Here is a 22,906-nt window from a genome sequence, read left to right as displayed (position 1 = left end):
CTCAGAACTACTTAAACCTAACTAACCTAAGGAAATCACACACATCCATGCCCGTGGCAGTATTCGAACCTGCGACCGTAGCGGTCGCGCAGTTCCAGATTATATTACGGCCAGAGGTGGTTGTTCTGGGTACTGATTTCTCAGGATCTATGCACCCAAGCTGAGTGAAAATGTAATCACATGTTAGTTCTAGTATAATATATTTGTCCAATAATAATACCAAGGCCAGTGGTGTATTTTAACTTCGGTACCAATTTAGAGGATAAAGGTAAATTAATACGTAACCATGCTTTATATTATAATGGCAATATTTTTGCTTTCAGTAATGTACAATATTGAATAATTACGCATAAATCATACACATGTATCTGTCATGTAAAATGAAACTAATGATGTTACAAATTGCAACATATATAAAATATGCAAATGCTAAATATGAATCGTTCTGCAGTTCTATTTCCCATCTTGTCTTCGACGACAGCAATCGCGAACTACTTGACCTTTTGAGTGACTGCTGCATACAAAATGTATGCATATTGAACAACATATAGTAGTCTTGTTATTCTTGCGTAGGCCACATTCCTGGCAAGAACCTACGGTTTTTTCATTCGATTGTCTTGCTATTCGGTATATACCATTTGGCAAATTCTTAAGTTATTCACGGTCTTTGTAATGTTCTTCAAGACGCCCGAAATCCATATTTTCCAGGAAGACCTGTTTACTACGTGTTTGATCTGTCTTATTCCACATTCAAAATATGAGTGCATTTATTTCTGGCATCTCCAAAAATCTGAAGAATGTTGTCAGCGGCCAAATTTGCGTTTTTTCTTGAAGTCGAATGAAGCAAACACTTTTGGTCAACTGTATCCACGTTCCCCTTGGTATGGTTATAGTCCGTTATTAGATTTTCCAGTTTCTGTGTCTGGTTACTCGCAATCATGCATTGTAGATAACAGGAGGACACATTTTTCCTTCTTTGTCATATAGGATACCAGGGTGCAATCGTTCTGGAATCCAAAGAGAGAAGAGCCCTTTTCTCGGTATTTCAGATCCGGATAATCGGAGGGGATTTCTTTTTCATTCTTTTTCATTCTTCCAAGAAATGTTACACCGTTCTCCAGAAGAAACTGTACCAATGCATAGCTAGTGTAGTAATTGTCGGTGATCACATTTCTGTGAGAACCTAAAATTGGCTGAATCAGTCGACTGACTATGTCGAACGGTTTGTTCGATGTAAAGTAAGGACCTTACCTTTGTTTGGCGCAGTATATCTCAAAGTTGTGCATATAAAATGTTCTATTGTCGCAAATGTCATATAATTTCAGACCGCACTTTGCCGGCTCGGCAGGCAGGAATTAGATGAAACTGCAGCGACCTCGAAAGGGAAGCAGCCTTTCATCATCGGTCAAAAATTCTGATAGGGAGTAATTGTTTTTACAGTTATTTTCAAAGTCCCTGTATATCTACCTAACGGCTGCTAATTTATCATACTTTTCTCATAATACCTGGTCGCTCTTTGATTAAACCTGATGCTTCTCAGTAGGTACATAAATCAGTTATAGGAAAATGTACGTCGGCAAGTTATCATCCCTGTACCATTACATTTCCAAGCTCTTCGGGTATTGGCGAGGCTAATTATGTTGAGAGCGATCAAGAATAGAACTCTACAAAGGGCTTCGATTACCGTAGAAGAAGTAAACCTAAAATCTCTTTCCCTCGTATATTGAATCGTACATCTCCGTTCTGAAATATATAGGTTTGTTTAACCAACAACTTTGTCAGTCATATTTGTAGGAATGAGTCTCACAAACGCGTCTAATGCCGAGGATATTTCTGCCCGCGCGGTTTGGGCCTGGCAATACTTTTATAATGACTTTGATTTCGTTTTATTCGACAAGGATAAGGAATTGCTTATTCAAAATGTTTTTCCCTCTTTTCCGAAATAAAAACGGTAATGATTGCCTTGGCTATCTCCTAAGGAATTCGAAAGATCGTCCCCGGACTGTGCTGAGTCGCTACGTGGCAATTCACGCTCACACTTTCTTCCTCCCCTTCTCTGTCATCGGTGAAATCGCGTGGAGGGTCTTTCCCTTTATCTTCGTCCTCAGGCAGCCCACGAAGTAACTGAGGTGTAACTTCATCATGTGTATTGTCCTATTCCTAGCGAGGCAAATGGGAGCAAAGACGTAATTACATGCATTGCACTTATCGCAGTATGCAGCGACGGTTAGCACAAACAACGGTAAAAGCAAAGGAAGATAGCCAAAGTTAGTACGTAGATTACCGCGCGCGGTATGGAGTGCGGTCTGTGCGGTGTTTTCAGTTCAGCGTGTTACATCTATTTTTGACCTATTTTATACCTGTATGGATATTTCTATGTCAATTTCAGTATTGCTTATGTATAATGTTGCATTTGTAATGGAAATTCTTTGAATGTGTATACATGTTTCAGTTATGAGCATTTTTGAATGATATTGTTTAAATTATGCTTGTGGATTTAAATAACTAATGAAATGAATGTTACGTAATGTACTGTAAATGATTTGGTCCATAGTTAGGGAACGTAGTGTTGAATGTAAAAGATGTGGGGAAGCCCCGCAACTACGGAAGTTGCCTGGCGAAGTGGAAAAGGTGTGGTTGGCGCACAAGTGCCATCTCGTTCTTTGTAACGAGCAAGAAGTCTAGGCTGAACAGTGCTGTGGTGAACACCTCGCTAGAAGTAGCGGATCATTGTGGCTCATATTTATGGACTTTTGAGGCCAGACGAGCTTAAGAGCAGTATTTATGGACCTCGGATGCTGCATTTGGTGACACCATTATCATGCCTTCGTTTCTGGTCCTAAAAAAATATGATACCGATGCCGAGAAAATATGTAACAGGCAAGGCCAACAGTATTGCTATGACTGCACCGCCGCCAGGTCAATAGCCACTGCAAACTCCGCCACCAGCCTTACACTAAATGGATTATATTTGGCACTCTGTAAATGGACCAGATATTTGTGAAATTTGGTTGATTTTGTGATAATAATCGTGGTGTTACTAAAAACTCGTATCTTACACCCGTGATTATCCCAAGTCACAAACCTGAAGAGGAATCCTATCCTAGTGAATTTAATTCCGAGTGTCCTAATTTTTAGGCAATTATATTTTTGATAATGTCAAAAGACTGCTTACGAAATCACATTTGTTAATTAAAGAGTTATAGTTTGTTGTGCTTTACTTAATTAATAATATATTATAAGAATACTTTCCATTTCTCATACATACTGGTGTAATTTTGTTAATGAGCTTGATTCTTCAAACCATGAAAGTTTAAGAGTGCTCATGTACTGGGCTAGTTAGTTAATGAAACAATACAAAGGCTCCTTCAGATCCACTGTAGTTAGATATGCATTCTGTTTAGTTGCTTCAAACCTAGTTTCAGAGAGAACTATTTACTGTGCCATCTATTCCAATGCAAGTTGCTTAATGCTTGGGCATAGAGACGCTGTACTAAGCAGTGAAGTAACTGAGTTTGATCATTAACAGACCCCTGGTTTAAATTCAGAATCATTTCAAGGATTTCCCTATTCAGTATTGCTATTAGTTTCATGTGTGTCGTTAAATGGTTTTATAAACTGTTGCACCTAGTTCATAATATACGTGTAGTTGAGAGGCATATGTTGCTGTTTACTACCTCATTGGCCATTTGTTTATCTGGCTTACTAGTTAGAAGCACATTTATTTGCAAGGTTAGGTTACTGTGTTGTAGTTTGAACAGTTATAAGGAAACAGTTTAGTGTGTGTGTGTGTGTGTGTGTGTGTGTGTGTGTGTGTGTGTGTGGGTGTGGGTGTGTGTGCGACAAGGAAAGTTAGGTTAGCCTTAACACTGCCTTCTGCTTTATCATTTTGCTTCACACATGAATGTCTAATTAAGCTGGCAATCGGTTTTAATATGTAATGTTACAACTTACTTTGTGCTGGGAGAACCTCTGTTCCTGCCCCACCGTTTATCGTTGATTATACTTTGCTGGAGTGTTTCGGAAACGAAACCCAGTTTAATGTTCTGTTTCCATTAGGTTATATCACGGTCACATCTCAAAAATTCCTCGCAGAGGTATAACGTTAGCGTCGATTACTGTTTAAGACGGTCGGTGGCAGCGTTACAAGGGATAATTTCTCACTGGTTATAGAAGGAATCAGCAGACTACAATTACAATACTTGGGGGAAGGGCGAACTTGGGAATTCCTGTAAAAAGAAAGTGAGGGGACTAAGGACTAACACGAACTTCCACCGCGAACACTGGGGTTGCGTCACACTCTGCCGCTGCGCGCTATTTGGAGGGTTAACACTGAGAAACTGAAGGTACCCCTTCCAACTAGTCCTCCTGTTTTATTGTATCATGAAGATCCTCAAATATGTAAAGCTCTTTTTTGTTTTATACGAGATAGCAATGCGTCTATATGAAACTTGGCGTTCTATACAAGGGGTCCCAGGAGGAATGGCCAATATTCGGGGATATGACAAGACCGATAATTTGAAACAAAGAACTATGGTTACACGACCCATTTCGAACAGTTTCCGAGCTAGAGCACATTTAATGTACGTTGTTATTTATCTTAAGTATTATTCAATACATTTTCAGGTTAACAGGTTTACAACATGCGTTTTATAAAGTATTGACTGAAAAGTAAGTATTTTAACAGACTCACCTCTAAGCATTATCATAAATGTCACATCACAACAGTTTTGCATTTCACAATTAATTGTTCGAAAACCTACCGTCAACTTCAGTGCATTTCTACACTCTTGGGAGTACGTACCACTGTGCTGTAAGGGTCGATAAACAAAAATGTATTGGCGTAAGGCCTGGCAATCATGGTGGCTAGCTAAACTGTACTGCCAAGACCAATCCGGCGATTAAGATAAGTGTGGCTGAGAAGTTCCCTCAGACGTCAGGTAAAATGTGAAAGGGCTCCGTCGTGCTGGAAGTACAGTGCAGTCAGCGTGGCCAAAGGGGTGTCCTCAAGGTGTTCCACAAACGAATTTTCAAAAAAATTAAGAAATTCTGTCCCGTCACTTGTTCTTATACACTGATCAGCCAGAACATTATGACCACCGACCTACTATCGCTATAAACCGGTCCAGGCGATAGCAGCGTTACCTGGCGAGGAATGATGGCTAATCAGACACAAACATGGTACACGTAGTATTAGTCAGGGTGCTGTCCGTGTGTAGAATGGGGAAGGCGCGCGATCTTTCTGAGTTTGAACGACGGTATCGTATGATGGCCCGGAGGCTCGGCACGAACGTTACGGAAACTGCACGACTTGTCGGTGTTCGAGGAGTGCGGTGGTGAGTGTCTTCAACACATGGCGAAACCAAGGTGGAATCACGTCCAGACGTTGTGGGGTTGTGCGGCCATCCGTTATTACAGATGCCTGACGTCGTAGGCTGGACAGATTGGTAAAACAGGACAGGCGGCGAACTGTGGCGGTTCCAACATCAGGAATTAATTCTGGGCAGTGTACAAGTGTGTCTGAACACACAGTTGCCGAACACTTCTAAGGATGGGCCTCCACAGCCGACGACCAATGCATGTGCCAATGTTAACACCACGACGTCGGCAGCTATGACTGAAATGGGCACGTGACCATCGGCACTGGACGCGGCGCAATGGCAGAAAGTTGCACAGTCTGATGAACCCCGATACATTCTTCATCATGCCGATGAGAGGCTGCGAATCCGTCTTTTTCCAGGGGAACAGCTCTTTGACACCTGTGCTACAGGACGGAGACGAGCTGGCGGCTGCTCCATTATGTTCTGGACAACATTAACGTGGGCATCCAGGCGTCCAGTGGAGCATGTGAAAGGCACCCTAACGGCCAAGGACTATCGTAAACTGGTAACAGACCACGTATACCCCTTCATGACGATCATGTTCCCCGACAGCAGTGGCATTTCTCAAGAAGATAATGCGCCATGTAACACGACTAGGAGCGTGATGGACTGATTTGAGGAACACAGTGGCGGGTTCCAATTGACGTGTTCGCATCCCGACTCGGCAGGTCTGGACCCGATCGAAGGCATCTGAGATGTGGCTTAATGTGGCGTCAAAGCTCATGGGCCGTCTCCCTGGAATTTATGGGAATTAGGTGACTTGTGTGTGCAGATGTGGTACCATCTCCCTCCAGCGACCTGCAGGTTTGGGTCTCCCTGGCCATTTTAAATAGAAATATTTACTAAACATACTTAAAACTTGTCTTTCATGTATTACAGTTTTTCTATGGAAGCCCATGCGAAAAGGATAACTACGCTATTTTAAGGTTCATTATAACGAGTTAAATTAAACTGATTGTTTTGGCAGCTGCCAAATGGCCCTCTATGATCATAATTTTTTGGAAATAATTTCTTCAAGTAAGCAAATAGAAAATTAGGCGGCGACACCATCTTCCTAAATTCCTCACTCACTCCACCGGCATTCGTGTGCTTCCTCTACTGTAATCTGTATAAAACAGTTTACTGGCAAACAACGGAAAATACTCGTAAACTGAAAAGCTTTTTGTTTGTTTCAAACATTAATTAAAACACTTTAATACAAATATGTCTTTATAGAGAAATTGTATTAAAGTATTAATCAATTTTTTAAGACGCGAAAACCTCTTGCTTTGGTTACACCGACCCTGAGTAGGCCCTAGTATTCTTGTTTATAACCATCGGACAGACTGACAAAAAGGTTCTTGAAAATAGTCGGCGTAACGTAGCAGATCGACAAAACATTGACCTTTTACTGATACAGACTAATTCATTGAACTGACTATTAATACGAAAGTAACCTCTTCCGAGTCCTATCGTTACTCAGTTTCTAAATTTATTAGATCACTAAGTAAATTCTTGCCAGTGAACTTGAGCTTAGCTCCCTTTCACAAAAAATTAGCCTCTCTCTGGGACGTTTATTTCAACTTATTAGCAGGCCAATCAACACACACACACTATAAAAGTTTAGGTACAAATTCATTTTATACGCAGTGACATACATTTGTGAATTGCAGATTATCACGACTTTCTTCTCAATTGACATGAGTGAATTCGGCCGCTTTGGGAGGGAACTTCCCAAATGAAATGTGGCTCTTGCGCGGCACGCCTTCCATACCAGGGAATCCCGGGTATACGCGGGTATAACGCATTCAGCTCTGATCACAGTCTACATAAAGACTGGTGCTTACTTTAATATTGTCTATGCTCGGGATTAATTTTATAAAACAAACAGCTATATTTTCTAATAATAGGGTTTTCTGAACTAAAACGTTAAAGTGAGATTTTAATTGCGGTTCTAGGAGCTACAGTCTGGAACCGCGCGACCGTTACGGTCGCAGGTTCGAATCCTGCCTAGGGCATGGATGTGTGTGATGTCCTTAGGTTAGTTAGGTTTAAGTAGTTCTAAGTTCTAGGGGACTGATGACCTCAGAACTTAAGTCCCGTAGCGCTCATAGCCATTTGAACCATTTGGAGATTTTAATTGACCCCCCTTTAAATGGGACATACCCTAAATCGTTAATCGAACATACCGGTACAAATTATTTGGTAGTGGGACCCGGGTTGATCACACGTAATGGAATTCGATTTCAGTTGTTCGTATCATTCTTTCGTAGGCTAACCCATGGCTACTTCACGCGGGAACGAAATTCACGATGAAAGTGGGATACATGCAAATGCGGAAACGACATTTGGTGTGAAAAGCAGGTTCCTAGAAACTCTGAATACGCTACTGCAAGAAATGCAAATAGTAGCAGAATAATCATAAGAGACAGATATTTTTTATAGACGACGTTAAGCCAAAGCAAAGTAGAGAAAAGGGGGTGTTGACTATAATCGACTAAACAAATATGACGTTATTGAAGTCGACGGAAAAGAGAAGCTTATTTCACCGGTAACAGGAGACAACAACGCTATTTTGTACTATGTTCATACAGTAGAACTGTTCGAAATCCTGCACGACACTCACTAGAAAATAGGACATGGAGGTCGGATACGAATGGAAAAGGAACTGCAGTTTAAGTACATAAATGTCACCAAAGATGTCATTACTTTGTATCTTCGCTTTTGCAAACCTTGTCAGACTAAACTATCCAATCCAAAGGTTTAGTTTCCAAACCTCTAATATTTAAAGAATTTAACTCAAGGTGCCAGGTAGAGCTGATAGACATGCAAAGTAGCGCTGACGAGGAGCACAAGTTCATACTCAATACTCTACACAAGATCACTGAACCATGTTTACACTACTGCGACTCCTCTAAAGCAAAAGAACAGCAGAAGTTGCTTGCCATTTGCTTGACATCTTTACCACTGTAGGTGCTCCAAGTGTGCTGCAGCCGGATAATGGCAGAGAGTTTTCGAACTAATTATAAATGAGCTAAAAAACAAGTGGCCTAGACTGAAATTGATAAAGTGTATGATAATGAAATGGATGCAGAAAAATAACTCAGCACATGGGCTGAGAGTCTTCGATTCATCCAATTCATAAAAAACCATTCTTTTCATCAAGGAATTCAGCAGTCGCCATACAAGCCAGTGATCGGCTGTAAAGCAAAAGTGGGGCTGAGTACTTCTAATCTGCCTAAAGAAATTGTTGATAACCTAGTGACAGAGGAAGACTTTGAGAAAGTCGGACAAGAAATGGAAGATGCTATAACTGTAGGGACTACTTCCAACCATGAAACTACCGCCGTGGAGGTAGAACCAAAGGATAGTCGAGACCCGTTACTTGACAATAACAAGGCGAAAATATTCTGTGTCGTTAGTTGCAGTGCAGCTCATTGTACACTGAAGCGCCAAAGAAACTGGTTAGGTATGAGTATTCAAACTCAGAGATATGTAAACAGACAGAATACGGCGCTGCGGTCGGAAACGCGTACGTATATAAGACAAGTGTCTGGTGCAGTTGTTAGGTCGATTACTACTGCTATAACGACAGGTTATCAGGATTTAAGTAGTTCCAATGTGATATAAGGTTGGTGCACGAGCGATGAGACACAGCATTTCCGAGGTAGCGATGAAGTGGGGATTTTCCCGTATTTCACAAGTGTGCCGTGAACATCAGGAATCCACTAAAACATCAAATCTCCGACATCGCTGCATGTCAGAGTGCGAACCATTCAACGAAACATCATCGATATGGGCTTTCGGAGCCGAAGGCCCTCTCGTGTGCCCTTCATGACTGCGCGACACGAAGCTTTACGCCACGCCTGGACTCTACGACACGAACATTGGACTGTTGATGACTGGGAACATGTTGCCTGGTCGTACGAATCTCGTTTCAAATTGTATCGAGCGGATGGACGTGCACGGGTATGGAGACCATCTCATGAATCCGTCAATCCTGCATGTCAGAAGAGGACTGTTCAAGCTGGAGGAGGCTATGCAATGGTGTCGGTCGCGTGCAATTGGAGTAATACGGGACCTCTAATGCGTCTAGATAGATTCTGACAGGTGACACGTACTGTATGACAACCTGGATCCATTCATTACCATTGTACGTTTCAACGGACTTCAGCAATTCCAGCTGGACGATGTGGCAGCCCACACGTCCAGAATTGCTACAGATTGGCCCAGGAACATTTTTGTGAGTTTAAACCCTTCCGCTGACCACCAAACTTCCCAGACATGGTGTCAATTTCCTCCAGCACTACGTAAGAGTCCATACCACGTCGTGTTGCGGCACTTCTGCGTGCTCGCTGGGGCCTTACATGACGGTTTCTTCGACTCTTCAGTGTGTATCCTGCGGTAAAGACGTGCACGCAATTTGTGGAAGAAGTAATAAAGCAGGGTAAGGGTATGGAGTGAAAATTATTTGCAGATATGTTGTAGTATCCCCCGCCCCATGAACCATGGACCTTGACGTTGGTGGGGAGGCTTGCGTGCTTCAGCGATTCAGATGGCCGTACCGTAGGTGCAACCACAACGGAGGGGTATCTGTTGAGAGGCCAGACAAACGTGTGGTTCCTGAAGAGGGGCAGCAGCATTTTTAGTAGTTGCGGGGGCAACAGCCTGCATGATTGACTGACCTGACCTTGTAACACTAACCAAAACGGCCTTGCTGTGCTGGTACTGCGAACGGTTGAAAGCAAGGGGAAACTACAGCCGTAATTTTTCCCGAGGGCATACAGCTTCACTGTAGGGTTAAATTATGATGGCGTCCTCTTGGGTAAAATATTCTCCCATTCGGATCTCCGGGCGGGGACTACCCAAGAGGACGTCGTTATCAGGAGAAAGAAAAGTGGCGTTCTACGCATCGGAGAGTGGAATGTCAGATCCCTTAATCGGGCAGGTAGGTTAGAAAATTTAAAAAGGAAAATGGACAGGTTAAAGTTAGATATAGTGGAATTAGTGAAGTTCGGTGGAAGGAGGAAAAAGACTTTTGGTTAGGTGAATACAGGATTATAAATACAAAATCAAATAGGGGTAATGCAGGAATAGGTTTAATACTGAATAAAGAAATAGGAGTGCGGGTAAGCTACTACAAACAGCATAGTGAAGGCATTATTGTGGCCTAGATAGACACGAAGCCCACGCCAACTACAGTACAAGTGTATATGCCAATTAGCTCGGCAGATGATGAAGAAATTGATGAAATGAATGATGAGATAAAAGAAATTATTGAGGTAGTGAAGGGAGACGAAAATTTAATAGTCATGGGTGACTGGAATTCGAGAGAAGGAAAAGGGAGAGAAGGAAACATAGTAGGTGAATATGGATTGGGGGTAAGAAATGAAAGAGGAAGCCGTCTGGTAGAATTTTGCACAGAGCATAACTTAATCATAGCTAGCACTTGGTTCAAGAATCATGAAAGAAGATTGTATACATGGAAGAATCCTGGAGATACTAGTAGGTATCAGATAGATTATATAATGGTAAGACAGAGATTTAGGAACCAGGTTTTAAATTGTAAGACACTTCCAGGGGTAGATGTGGACTCTGACCACAATCTATTGGTTATGAACCATAGATTAAAACCGAAGAAACTGCAAAAAGGTGGAAATTTAAGGAAGTGGGACCTGGATAAACTTAATGAACCAGGGATTGTACAGAGTTTCAGGGAGAGCGTAAGGGAACAATTGACAGGAATGGGGGAAACAAATACAGTAGAACACGAATGGGTAGCTCTGAGGGATGAAGTAGTGAAGGCAGCAGAGGATCAAGTAGGTAAAAAGACGATTGCTACTAGAAATCCTTGGGTAACAGAAGAAATATTGAATTTAATTGATGAAAGGAGAAAATATAAAAATGCAGTAAATGAAGTGGGCAAAAAGGAATACAAACGTCTCAAAAATGAGATCGATAGGAAGTGCAAAATGGCTAAGCAGAGATGGACCGAGGACAAATGTAAGGATGTAGAGACTTATCTCACTAGGGGTAAGATAGATACTGCCTACAGGAAAATTAAAGAGACCTTTGGAGAAAAGAGAACCACTTGTATGAATATCAAGTGCTCAGATGGTAACCCAGTTCTAAGCAAAGAAGGGAAAGCAGAAAGGTAGAAGGAGTATATAGAGAGTCTAAACAAGGGCGGGGTACTTGAGGACAATATTATGGAAATGGAAGAGGATGTAGACGAAGATGAAATGGGAGATATGATACTGCGTGGAGAGTTTCACAGAGCACTGAAAGACCTGAGTCGAAACGAGGCCCCGGGAGTAGACAACATTCCATTAGAACTACTGACGGCCTTGGGAGAGCCAGTCATGACAAAACTCTACCATCTGATGAGCAAGATATATGAGGCAGGAGAAATACCCTCAGACTTCAAGAACAATATAATAATTCCAATCCCAAAGAAAGCAGGTGTTGACAGATGTGAAAATTACCGAACTATCAGTTTAATAAGTCACAGCTGCAAAATACTAACGCCAATTCTTTACAGACGAATGGAAAAACTAGTAGAAGCCGACATCGTGGAAGATCAGTTTGGATTCCGTAGAAATATTGGAACACTTGAGGCAATACTGACTCTACGACTTATCTTAGAAAATAGATTAAGGAAAGGTAAACCTACGTTTCTAGCAATTGTAGACTTAGAGTAAGCTTTTGACAATGTTGACTGGGATACTCTCTTTCAATTTCTGAAGGTGGCAGGAGTAAAATACAGGGAGCGCAAGGCTATTTACAGTTTGTACAGAAACCAGATGCTAGATATAAGAGTCGAGGGGCATGAAAGGGAAGCAGTGGTTGGGAAGGGAGTAAGACAGGGTTGTAGCCTATCTCTGATGTTATTCAGTCTGTATATTGAGCAAGCAGTAAAGGAAACAAAAGAAAAATTCGGAGTAGGAATTAAAATCCATGGAGAACAAATAAAATCTTGGATGTTCGCCGATGACATTATAATTCTGTCGGAGACAACAAAGGACCGGAAGAGCAGTTGAACGGAATTGACAGTGTCTTGAAAGGAAGATATAAGATGGACATCAACAAAAGCAAAATGAGGATAATGGAATGTAGTCGAATTAAGTCGGGTGATGCTGAGGGAATTATTAGGAAATGAGACAGTTAAAGTAGTAAATGAGTTTTGCTATTTGGGGAGCAAAATAACTGATGATGGTCGAAGCAGAGAGGATATAAAATGTAGACTGGCAATGGCAAGGAAAGCGTTTCTAAAGAAGCGAAATTTGTTAATATCGAGTATAGATTTAAGTGTCAGGAAGTAGTTTCTGAAAGTATTTGTATGGAGTGTAGCCATGCATGGTAGTGAAACATGGACGATAAATAGTTTAGACAAGAAGAGAATAGAAGCTTTCTAAATGTGGCGCTACAGAAGAATGCTGAAGATTAGTTGGGTAGATCACAAAACTAACGAGGAGGTATTAAATAGAATTGGGGAGAAGTGGAGTTTGTAGCACAACTTGACAAGAAGAAGGGACCGGTTGGTAGGACATGATCTGAGGCATCAAGGGATCGCATATTTAGCATTGGAGGGCAGCGTGGAGGGTAAAAATGGTAAAGGGAGACCACGAGATGAATACACTAAGCAGATTCAGAAGGATGTAGGTTGCAGTAGATACTGGGAGATGAAGAAGCTTGCACAGGATAGAGTAGCATGGAGAGCTGCATCAAACCAATCTCAGGACTGAAGACCACAACAACAACAACATGTTGTAATAAACTAGAAATCAGGAAGAAGAGGGCAGGAGCTCAAGACAATTTGTAAGTGCAAGGTGCAAAGATGCTTTAAAATTCAGATGCAAAATTCCCACCTGCAACAGTTGGAGACAATGTTCGCATTCGTATACCAGATGTTGAAGAGGTCGCGGAGATCCCAGAAGAGTTCTTGCCGTTGTCTTGAACACTTTCTACGGTCTGGGGAAAATATAGTGTTCTCAAGCAACTGTATTCCCGAAACGAGTTCCCTATTCTACACGAGGAACGTCTCACGCCGGAATCCGTGGGCAAAGAACAAAAATCATTACTAACCATAGCGACTTTACAGTCACTGACCAGTGGCCAAGGATAAAACCGATGCAACTGCCCTACTAAATGCGCCACAAATGGCTCCAATGCACGCGTAACAAAATATTGTATAATTCCAAATGTCACAAAAGGTTAACTTGTTGTAATAAGTGAATACCTGTTGAATTAAAAAGTTTTATAAAGTGAATAGATTGTATAAAGTTTACGTTTTTTGTAAGTGAGACTGATAATATAAATAGATTACAAACACAATGAAATCATTCTTATTCATCCATTCTTAGTTTTTCCTCCAATTGTGGCCGATCTGTCCTCGCCACTTCGCAAACTGGCCAGATCCCGAACTCAAGGGAAGATGGTACACTGGCCGGTCAATTTACAGCGATGTTGGCTATTTCCCGACTTGTACAATTTAAAACTGTTCAGTCAGATCTATTTTGCTTCTTTTTTCGAAGTCGGGCCGATTTGTGCAAGCTCCTTTGCGAACTGGCTGGCCGAATCCCGAAATCAGGATTACATCGGACATAGGCCGGCCAGTTTAAAGCGACATTGTCCACTTCGCGACCTGGCCGGCCAGTTCCCGCTTTAGCCCCTTTCGGGCTTTGGCCGTAACATATACATCGTTTGCATAAGTGGCGCATTTACAGTATAAAAGAATTTACAGTGTAAATGTGTATCTAAAATTGTAGTAATAAAATAAAAATGAAGAGTCGAAATCGCACATAAGACGGTATAAAAACAGCAATATTAACCGTTGGCTTATAAACAACATGCTGGCGCCCTTTCCTTATACCTTTACGGCTTGAGCATGTGAAGAAATTAATTCCGATGCGTTATATAAAGAAAATGGCGTCTGTTGCTAGGCGATTTATTGCACTTGTACATTACAGGTGGAGTAATTCCCGAGTGACCAACAGCATAACACATGGACTTAGAGTGGGTGAAGTCTGAGTCCAGTTACATGGAAACGTAATCGAATTTCAAATAAATTTGGTATAATCTAGTTGTTTATCTGTTGCAACAGCGCAGTGTGCATTCAGAAGGAAATATGGCAAAGAAGAGCCATGTAAACTGAGCGTTGGTGTCGCCAATTTAGGGACACTGATTGTGTTGTCTGTGTAAACGGAAGAATATGTGCCAGATGCAAGCGTGGAGAGCGTGAGGGGAAGTTTCGTGTGCAGCCCCCCCCCCCCCCCGCAAAAAAATCATCGTTCAGAGCAAGCCAAGCATTTGAAATATCGCAGCAAACTGTGTGGAATATTTTGAGACGTCGGTTGCGTTTCAAACCTTACCGTCTACAGTGCGTGCACAATTAAAACCGGAAGATTATGGCCGTAGCGATAAATTCTGCATCACTTTCTTTAAAGTCAGTACCGTCATTAGATTGTTTTTCATTTGCAGTGCTTCATTTACACGATCACGATTTCGGCTTCAAAGTGCCATTATCAATACTGTCGTGTTTAAAACGCCGTCTTAGACATTGTATAACACTTAATAATGGCACTTTGAAGCCGAAATCATGATCGTGTAAATGTAACACTGCCTATAAAAAAAAGTCTAATGGCGGTACTGACTTTAAAGAAATATATTATGACTGTGGCTCCACATTATGAAGAAAAAATTATTAAAAAATTATTAAATTCTGCATCACAATGCAGTAGACACTTGAGGACGAACATTTCATCTTCAAGCTGATGTTCAGCGACGAAGCAATCTTCCATTTACCAGGAAAGACCAATCTCCACAGTGTGAGAGTGCGGGGCACTCAACATCTTGATGAAATAGTGGCGTTTTATTGAGGCACGCCGAAAAATCATGTTTTCTGTGCAACGTCATTTACGAAGCTGTACGGGCCTTTTTCTTCTGTGAGAAAAGTGTGAAGGGTACCTGTTCCCTTGAGATGCTGTACACTCATGTTCAGAAAAAAACTCTATACCTTGAACGACTAGATACGGGACGTTCATATTTACAGGACATATACATTAGTATGTTCTGAAGAAATCATTAGTATTTGAGCAATGTCAGACCGCGAGTTCAAAGTCAAAATCGATATCGCGGCGCAACACCACTCAACGGTAAACTGTGCCTGCGGCACTCGTTGTTACTGTAGACCGAAGGCTTGGCAGTGTGGCTTGAGCAGACGTGCAGGATGATTTGCAGACTAATGCGCGAACCGTACCGTCAAATCAGAGAGTCTGAAAAAGGGTGCATTACTGGCATGAGAAAATGTAATGCGTTCACCTGGGAAATTGCCGCTCGTGTGGGACGAAGTGTTTCGGCAATGCAATGGGTGTGTGCAGAATAGTTCACGGGAAGGCCTCAGAACACGATAAGATGGGTCAGCTCGCACCACCCAGACCATCCCCTGAGAAGATCGACACCTCACACGAATTGCATTGCAGGACAGATCTGCGTCCTCCACGGCTTTAGTGGAACAGTGTAACACATGGCACACTATCCAGTGTGGCAGTCCGTCGCCGTTTGTTACGGCGTAGGTTACGTTCGAGTCGTCCACTTCTCCGCCTACCTTTGATGAATGTGCAGAAACATGCAAGACTGTGGCGTCACTGGGGAGAGGAACTGCGATAGTGTTTTCGGATGAATCCAGGTTCTGTTTGTTTGAAAATGATGGCCACATTTTGGTTTGCCAGAGACAGAGGGAGCGGCATCACAGTGACTGCGTTCGTGCAAGACATACAGCGCCAACTCAAGGCCTTATGGTATGGGGTATTACTGGGTACAACCACAAATCACAGTTGGTATGTGTTCAGGGCACTGTGATCAGTGTGACCTACGTGAATGACATCCTGCGACCCATAGCCATACCCTTCCTGCACAACTCCCCAGACGCCATTTTTCAGCAAGCAAATGCACGATTACAAGTTGCTGAACAAACAAGTACCTTCTTGGTGTCATAGCATGTCAGCCTTTAGCCGTGGCCCGCCAGATCATCAGACTTGTTGCCAACCGAAAATGTGTGAGATATGGTGAAGCGACGGGTGCAGTGCTGTGACCAATGCCAACCGCTACAGATGAACTTTGGAACCAGGTGAATGCAGCATGGATGGCTATATCACAGGATTCCATTTGCGCCTTATACGCGTCGACGCCATAACGCATGGAACATGTTATCAGGGCCCAAGGCGGACCTTGTGCCTTCTAGGCTACAGGACACATGCCGAACTGAGGTGGCTGAAATGCTAATCATTTATGCAGAATTTTCCTGTGAATGTGAACATCCTATCTCTAGTCTTTCAAGGTGTTCTTTTTTTCTGGACATGAATGTATTTGTGATTATTTCGACAGCTGACTGCGATTCCACGAATTTTAACACCCAGTAAGACGAGGCACGCCCTCATTGGAGCATCGATGTACGTCGCTACTGTGATAAACCTTTTGCACATCTTTTATATTTTCGTCTTCTTTAAACGCTAAGAGAAAAGATGAAGCGGTAGCCCATCATAGAGCCATGCCTGCCTTCAGGTATTTTTGATTTTCAGTTGTTAAAAAACAGAGGAGTTTTTCTTGTACCAGTAGGAGGAAGGAAGGATTCGCGCTCAGCTAGTCAACGTGTGAGAAGGACGCCATTTTAAGCGAGTAATTGTAGACCCCCATTTTGGGTTCAAAATGGTTCAAATGGCTCTGAGCACTATTGGACTTAACATCTGTGGTCACAAGTCCCCTAGAACTTAGAACTACTTAAACCTAACTAACCTAAGGACATCACACACATCCATGCCCGAGGCAGGATTCGAACCTGCGACCGTAGCAGTCCCGCGGTTCCGGACTGCCATTTTGGGGTCGCTATGAATAAGTGAGGAGTAATGTATTTCATATGTGCACCGTTTATAAAAATACAGTATTGTTTTATGAACAGAGAGGTCGTGTGAGTTGTTATTTCAAGTAGTACAATAATTACAAAAACTGAAGCCCACCTGTGTACTTTGGAAAATTACGAAGATCCGATAAGCTCAATGGGAACACGGTCAAGACTTCGAAGGTGAACACGGCGACCAAACGTAGCACTCTAAAGAAGGGTAAGCACAAATCTACAGTGGAGAAAGAAACAACTTCCCCCTGCAAAATAATATGAATTAATACGAACTTATTTCCAGGCATAGCTCAGCTTATTGTGCTTGTCATTCATGCCGAAAAATTAATCTCATTAATTCAATACATTTTAAAAAGCCACGCATTTCAACATTTTATTATCATCTGTTCCATTATTTTATTATATTATACTACCTAAACGACAAATTGGGAATGGTAATGAAGATGTAGCTCTTTCCGGTTTGCCTGATCTAACACCTTGTGGCTCTTTACCCTGGGGGGTACCTTAAGAACCGTGTTTACTGGCACCCATTTCCAAGAACTCAGGAACAGCTCATAGGACTCCCCAATGTTGCTGTGACGACCATTGATATTTATACCCAAAAAAAACGTATTATACTGTTTCCGATGCTGCAAGATGATAATCAGCCTGCATTCCAACATAATGACGCGGATTCTTCATCGTAAGTATCTGAAACATCTTTCCTTTAATAATAATAATTTGTTTACATCACTTAAAATCGTTGTGAGGCACAATTACAGTTAAAACGACGTTCCTCAAGGAAATTTCGCTAGTTGAGGAAACAAAAGGCGAAATCTAATTTAAAACGTGAACTAGCCGTCTGAAGATGAACCTGTCGGGTTGAAACTGGTAACGGCGCTGTTTAAATAAATAAATAGCATGTAAAACGTGGCCGGTTGCTGTAATCTTCTATGTAAGAGTCAACCTATACATTTCCAGAATGTTGCTACCTAAGGTATGGACGTGTGCCATATGAACAGAAGAGCGATCATAGAACATTTGTAGAGCGCAAATTGCAAACTTGGTGAGTTTACGGTTCTATTCACACAGCAGACATATTTGTACACGCACTGCTTTGGAAAATGTAGAGCTTTTAAAAAGAATGCATCATCTATAGCAGCCCGGTATTTCATACTAAGCCAGTGGCGACTCACAAACACGCATTCGCAGTTATCTCGTAAACAATTCGTTTGCTGGCCCGTGTTTACTAAAACGTTCTTGTTTCTATTACACAGTTTCGCCCTTGTCAGATATCGCCATTAATTATGATACACCCTGTGTATGTAATTGTAGATTTCGGAGTAAACAAACACATCGCAACTGAACTGCTGTGCTTTGTACCTTCTCGTCCTCTACGATCTATCCGATCTGGTGAAGAACCTACGCACCTTAACAAAGCTTCCCACTAAACCTATAAAGCCGAGATTGAGAAAAAGCTCAAAACGCGTAGTGCCAATACAGAGTGCAAAAATCTGATTGGTTACTACTATATTTCATCACTTAATAATCCACAGCCGCGGCTTTAAATCACCGCAGATGAAATCTTTACGGATGAAATCCTGATGATATTTTCACTTCCATTAGATGTGTTTCATTCCAGAATCACAGGTAGAAAGAGCCGAAGGTCTATCCATTGGGTCACACAGCGCGTAAATTGGTACCGGTATAAGTAAAACTAACAGCGTAGGAAACAAGCGTAGAAGCACATGATTGTGAAAGTTACGGTGTAAACATGGAGAGAGAGACTTAACTCGCAGCCCTGGTAGCTCACCTGCTGCTACGCTGGCCACCACCACGCGAATCGCGAACCGACTGGCAAAGCGGCGCGCCTTAGGGGCTGCATATTTAAATCGGCGTGTTGGGAAACTGCGCAGTCCACACAATGGGAGCAGGACACTGTGCTTTGTGAAGCGTCGTAATTAATGCAAACCGCTCTCATGCGTTCTGAGTTGGCACTAGACAACCAATCGCGACTAGCAGTGATTTTCCCCTCATGTCCCGATTCCTGAAGGTCGCATTTTCCATTCATTGCAAGACACGGTCAGTAACTCATCTGCCACAGCCGTTGGTGGAACACTCATAACACTGTTTTAAAGCTTACCTGACTACAGGAAATCATTACATACACATATCTTCACGTTTCGGCCGAGATAGCAGTAGCTTGTTTTCCTTGTAAGGAACTGAAAGAATATTTTAAATGGTTCAAACGGCTCTGAGCACCATGGGACTTAACTGCTGTGGTCATCAGTCCCCTAGAACTTAGAACTACTAAACCTAACTAACCTAAGGACATCACAAACACCCATGCCCGAGGAAGGATTCGAACCTGCAACCGCAGCGCTGACGTGGTTCCAGACCGTAGCGTCTAGAACCACTCGGCCACTCGGGCCGGCAAGAATATTTTACCCTATAGCGAAGGGTACGTCGATGTGAAAAACTAACTGAAATAACTGTGTGCTGGTCTGTGACACTAATCTTTGTCCTTGCCTTTCATGGGGAACGGTCTTAACGATTTGTTTGTAATACTGTGGCATCACAGGGGACGGAAGTCTGGTCGTTTAGTGTTCGAGGTGATGAATTGCAGTTTGTTAACTGCTCTGATTCATATCAACGGTTTGAAACATAGGGTAGGAATGAATGTCTGTGGGGGTGAAAGATCAGATGCACAGAACAGATTGGTTGGTGCTCACTCACATGCCTCCAGAGTCATGTGACAATGGTAAGACGTAAGATTTGCCCTTATGCGCTCTGCAGGTTTTGAATGTCATTACACTGCTAACACAGATAGATTCAGTTTGTGGATTGTACAGGCGCGAGCCATAGGCATCCATGCATTAGATATCTGGAATCAACCCACCTTAAAGTTGTGAAGACATAAATGCATGAGCATTTCACATGTTTGCATAAAACATTAAATTTGGAGCAATTTATCATACATTAAAACATGTTAGGGATGAAATTCTCCCGTTTTTACTGCCTTGTGCGACATGTTTTTTGCGTTTATCATTAGGAAAACTAAAATATTAATCTTACATTCATTTTCTGCTCGTCTTTGATATTAGTGCTAGTTTTCTATTGTACCTATTTTAAAACAAGCGCAGTGGTTCGGAGAGCTGTATAACCTGGAGGAAATTACTCAGACTGTCACATGAATATCATAGCTGCCGATGGACACTGATCGAAACATGTATAGATTCCACTGCTTGGTTAACAGCACGCTACCATACTACCAAAGTCGTACGAGAATACCACTTTCTTACCGCCTCCGTATCTAGGTGGTCAGCGTGATTCGTGATTATACAGCTTCCTTGGGTTCGATTCCTGGTTGGATCGGAGACTTCTTCCCTCGTTGTGTTAGCCTCAATATCATTTCTTTATCGACGCTCAAGTCGCCGAAGTGGCGTCAAATAAAAAAGTGGCCGAACAATCCCAGAGGGGGCCTTCCAGTCAATAACGCCACACGATCATTTCATTTTTTATTACACAGACCCTCAAATCTTTTAGCACATAAAGCGACTCTTACTACTGTGGTATCTGTAATTGGACATTTCTGGTGATTACCCATTAAAAATGACATTTCCTCCTTTGACGTATTTCGATTCACATTCGTAGTGGCAACAATTATTCCTCATTGGCATTAATAAAAATAAATATATAAAAACATGGGAAATACGTGTAATATTAAAGTTTCAGTCATAGCACCCAGTGCAAACAAACAGATGAATGGCACAACATGTACACAGTTCAAAAAACGGCTCTAAGCAATATGGGACTTAAAGTCTGAGGTCATCAGTCCCCTAGACTTAGAACTACTTAAACCTAACTAACCTCAGGACATCACACACATCTATGCCCGAGGCAGGATTCGAACCTGCGACCGTAGCAGCGGCGTGGTTCCAAACTGAAGCGCCTAGAACCACTCGGTCACACAGTCAACGGTTTGAAAGTACGGATACTGTTACCAGTGGTTATAAATATGCCTTGTTGCATCTGGTCGATGGCAGCTACTAACGGAGGTCAAGTGTGGGCTGTAATTATAGTATGGCAGCGAAACTTGGTAGATATGCTAATGCGTGTGCAACCGATTTACGCTGGAAAAAAAAAAAAAATAGTCCCAATTTTGGCCATCAGGTGCAAATTTGACGCTGTACAGCTCTCGTTAACATCTCTGGTGCTCATATTGAACAAACTACGTAAGCAGTATAAATAATAAAATCAAAATTATGCCTTTCAGACGTTATGCCTTGTTGCATCTGGTCGATGGCCTTGTTCGGATACACCGTCATCCAGGCGAACAGCTGCTCGGAACATGCACTGGACGCTGGGCGGTTGGGACAGTAATTTGCTACGGGGGATATTCATCAGTGCTTCCAGGGGACTTGTAGTAATCAAAGACACTACGACAGCCATAGAACACCTACATCCCTTCATGCTTGATGTCTTCGCTGACGGCGATGGCATATTCCAGCAGGATAACTGCCCATTTTATAAGGTCATAATCGTGCTACGCTGGTTTGGGGAGCATGATAGTGAACTCACATTGATGTCTTTGCCATCAAATTCACCGGATCTGAACTCCATAGAACACATCCAAGATGCCGTTGGGCATCAGCTCCACTTGCACAAATCATGCCCTTATGGGAATTGCGTGACCTGTGCGTAACATCTTTAATGGAGGCTTTTTATTATTATTTATTATTACTATGTTTTGAAATTAGTACTTAATTGTATATAATTCTGGCTTTAAAAATGTTTGAACTCAAATGCAATTCCGGATTAAATTAAAATTATCTTTGGCTAAATGGGTCTTCAATAAAAAGCAAGAAAATTACGTACTTGAAAAACTATGTAAAAATATTTTTAAATATTGAAAACTCAAAGTAATTTGCCAGATATAACCACCATGACAATTAATGATTGATTTTTTTTAACTAGGCTCCTCTATCGGGATTGTCTGTTGGCGAGTATAATTTTGGGACGTGATTTACGCCTAAAAATTATCGGACTTCGTTTTGATAAAAGTGAAATTTTAGATGCAGGTTCTATTCTGAAAGAAAACCAAACGTATTACACTGATTAGTGCCGTTAATACGCGATCATTCACTAACAGACATCCCCACACAATGTAAGCCACATTCAATGATCAAATACATGAAAAAAATCGGAGGAAAAAAAGGTATGATTAGTCGTAATAACAAACACAATGAAATTAAATAGTGAAACTTCCTGGCAGATTAAAACTGTGTGCCGGACCGAGACTCGAACTCGGGACCTTACCATCCGCGGGCAAGTGCCCTACGAACTTTTTTTCCCCTTGCATTTGTCTGGGCGGACGTCCCATGACACCTGTTCAAGTTCATCGTGGAGCCATTCACTCATTTTTTTTAAAAATTTCAGAAGACTGTTAACCCTCTCGCCGAACACTCTTTTTTCCAATAATCTTTATTGAACAAAGTAACAGTATATATATATATATATATATATATATATATACAATGCAACAGTTCTTCAAGGTACCATTTATACATATACAAATGATTGGTGATAGTTAAAACAAAAATATTAGAAAAAACATTAAATATAACATATTCTGTCTTCTTCCTTTATTAATTTT

The 22,906-nt window shown here is 41.8% G+C and overlaps 1 protein-coding gene across 1 annotated transcript in view; it reads right to left on the bottom strand.

The window, feature by feature from the left end:
* The window catches only part of LOC126354378 (cytochrome P450 4g15-like), a 141,257-nt gene extending 122,089 nt beyond the window's left edge, over nt 1-19,168 (bottom strand). Inside the window, exon 1 of the mRNA XM_050003978.1 lies at nt 19,064-19,168. The gene's annotated coding sequence lies outside the window, so the exon portion shown is untranslated. The remainder of the gene's footprint in view (nt 1-19,063) is intronic.
* Nucleotides 19,169-22,906: the final 3,738 nt, after the last annotated feature.

Source organism: Schistocerca gregaria, chromosome 3, assembly GCF_023897955.1.
Source record: "Schistocerca gregaria isolate iqSchGreg1 chromosome 3, iqSchGreg1.2, whole genome shotgun sequence".
NCBI classification, from domain to species: domain Eukaryota; kingdom Metazoa; phylum Arthropoda; class Insecta; order Orthoptera; family Acrididae; genus Schistocerca; species Schistocerca gregaria.
This window is presented reverse-complemented; position numbering and strand designations above follow the sequence as displayed.